This window comes from Lissotriton helveticus, chromosome 11, assembly GCF_964261635.1.
Source record: "Lissotriton helveticus chromosome 11, aLisHel1.1, whole genome shotgun sequence".
Classification (NCBI taxonomy): domain Eukaryota; kingdom Metazoa; phylum Chordata; class Amphibia; order Caudata; family Salamandridae; genus Lissotriton; species Lissotriton helveticus.
In genome coordinates, this window is record NC_136072.1 from 836,775,049 (window position 1) to 836,778,376 (window position 3,328).

Below are 3,328 nucleotides of genomic sequence, written 5' to 3' on the forward strand. Positions count from 1 at the left end.
CAGCCTGGATAGCTTGACTCCAGTGGTGTGGAGAGCCTGGGACTCATGTCTGAGCATACCCAGCCCACTCGAGGTGAAAATTGCAAAAAACACAGTTGATGGACAGAATGTAGAACAATGTCATACATTCACCCCAGTACAAGGATCTGGGCCTAAATCCATCGTTTATTTGCACTCCACACCACCCTGTGTTAGACACTGGCTATATGCAAATCAGCTCTGACCCTGTGCCTCATGGGAACAGTCCAGTCCGAACTACCAAGCCATTTCTTTCCCAGACCGGAATCAAGCATCCAAGGACCGGTTTCTGGCTATCAGCCTTCATCAGCCTGGATAGCTTGACTCCAGTGGTGTGGAGAGCCTGGGACTCACGTCTGAGCATACCAAGCCCACTCGAGGTGAAAATTGCAAAAAACACAGTTGATGGACAGAATGTAGAACAATGTCATACATTCACCCCAGTACAAGGATATGGGCCTAAATCCATCGTTTATTTGCACTCCACACCACCCTGGGTTAGACACTGGCTATATGCAAATCAGCTCTGACCCTGTGCCTCGTGGGAACAGTCCAGTCCGAACTACCAAGCCATGTCTTTCCCAGACCGGAATCAAGCATCCAAGGACCGGTTTCTGGCTATCAGCCTTCATCAGCCTGGATAGCTTGACTCCAGTGGTGTGGAGAGCCTGGGACTCACGTCTGAGCATACCCAGCCCACTCGGGGTGAAAATTGCAAAAAACACAGTTGATGGACAGAATGTAGAACAATGTCATACATTCACCCCAGTACAAGGATCTGGGCCTAAATCCATTGTTTTTTTGCACTCCACACCACCCTGGGTTAGACACTGGCTATATGCAAATCAGCTCTGACCCTGTGCCTCATGGGAACAGTCCGTCCGAACTACCAAGCCATGTCTTTCCCAGACCGGAATCAAGCATCCAAGGACCGGTTTCTGGCTATCAGCCTTCATCAGCCTGGATAGCTTGACTCCAGTGGTGTGGAGAGCCTGGGACTCACGTCTGAGCATACCCAACCCACTCGGGGTGAAAATTGCAAAAAACACAGTTGATGGACAGAATGTAGAACAATGTCATACATTCACCCCAGTACAAGGATCTGGGCCTAAATCCATCGTTTTTTTGCATTCCACACCACCTTGGGTTAGACACTGGCTATATGCAAATCAGCTCTGACCCTGTGCTTCATGGGAACAGTCCAGTTGAACTACCAAGCCATGTCTTTCCCAGACCGAAATCAAGCATCCAAGGACCGGTTTCTGACTATCAGCCTTCATCAGCCTGGATAGCTTGACTCCAGTGGTGTGGAGAGCCTGGGACTCACGTCTGAGCATACCCAGCCGACTCGGGGTGAAAATTGCAAAAAACACAGTTGATGGACAGAATGTAGAACAATGTCATACATTCACCCCAGTACAAGGATCTGGGCCTAAATCCATCGTTTTTTTGCACTCCACACCACCCTGGGTTAGACACTGACTATATGCAAATCAGCTCTGACCCTGTGCCTCATGGGAACAGTCCAGTCCGAACTACCAAGCCATGTCTTTCCCAGACCGGAATCAAACATCCAAGGACCGGTTTCTGGCTATCAGCCTTCATCAGCCTGGATAGCTTGACTCCAGTGGTGTGGAGAGCCTGGGACTCACGTCTGAGCATACCCAGCCCACTTGGGGTGAAAATTGCAAAAAACACAGTTGATGGACAGAATGTAGAACAATGTAATACATTCACCCAGTACAAGGATCTGGGCCTAAATCCATTGTTGTTTTTGCACTCCACACCACCCTGGGTTAGACACTGGCTATATGCAAATCAGCTCTGACCCTGTGCCTCATGGGAACAGTCCAGTCCAAACTACCAAGCCATGTCTTTCCCAGACCGGAATCAAGCATCCAAGGACCGGTTTCTGGCTATCAGCCTTCATCAGCCTGGATAGCTTGACTCCAGTGGTGTGGAGAGCCTGGGACTCACGTCTGAGCATACCCAACCCACTCGGGGTGAAAATTGCAAAAAACACAGTTGATGGACAGAATGTAGAACAATGTCATACATTCACCCCAGTACAAGGATCTGGGCCTAAATCCATTGTTTTTTTGCACTCCACACCACCCTGGGTTAGACACTGGCTATATGCAAATCAGCTCTGACCCTGTGCCTCATGGGAACAGTCCGTCCGAACTACCAAGCCATGTCTTTCCCAGACCGGAATCAAGCATCCAAGGACCGGTTTCTGGCTATCAGCCTTCATCAGCCTGGATAGCTTGACTCCAGTGGTGTGGAGAGCCTGGGACTCACGTCTGAGCATACCCAACCCACTCGGGGTGAAAATTGCAAAAAACACAGTTGATGGACAGAATGTAGAACAATGTCATACATTCACCCCAGTACAAGGATCTGGGCCTAAATCCATCGTTTTTTTGCATTCCACACCACCTTGGGTTAGACACTGGCTATATGCAAATCAGCTCTGACCCTGTGCTTCATGGGAACAGTCCAGTTGAACTACCAAGCCATGTCTTTCCCAGACCGAAATCAAGCATCCAAGGACCGGTTTCTGACTATCAGCCTTCATCAGCCTGGATAGCTTGACTCCAGTGGTGTGGAGAGCCTGGGACTCACGTCTGAGCATACCCAACCCACTCGGGGTGAAAATTGCAAAAAACACAGTTGATGGACAGAATGTAGAACAATGTCATACATTCACCCCAGTACAAGGATCTGGGCCTAAATCCATCGTTTTTTTTGCACTCCACACCACCCTGGGTTAGACAATGACTATATGCAAATCAGCTCTGACCCTGTGCCTCATGGGAACAGTCCAGTCCGATCTACCAAGCCATGTCTTTCCCAGACCGGAATCAAGCATCCAAGGACCGGTTTCTGGCTATCAGCCTTCATCAGCCTGGATAGCTTGACTCCAGTGGTGTGGAGAGCCTGGGACTCACGTCTGAGCATACCCAGCCCACTCGAGGTGAAAATTGCAAAAAACACAGTTGATGGACAGAATGTAGAACAATGTCATACATTCACCCCAGTACAAGGATCTGGGCCTAAATCCATCGTTTATTTGCACTCCACACCACCCTGGGTTAGACACTGGCTATAAGCAAATCAGCTCTGACCCTGTGCCTCATGGGAACAGTCCAGTCCGAACTACCAAGCCATGTCTTTCCCAGACCGGAATCAAGCATCCAAGGACCGGTTTCTGGGTATCAGCCTTCATCAGCCTGGATAGCTTGACTCCAGTGGTGTGGAGAGCCTGGGACTCACGTCTGAGCATACCCAGCCCACTCGGGGTGAAAAT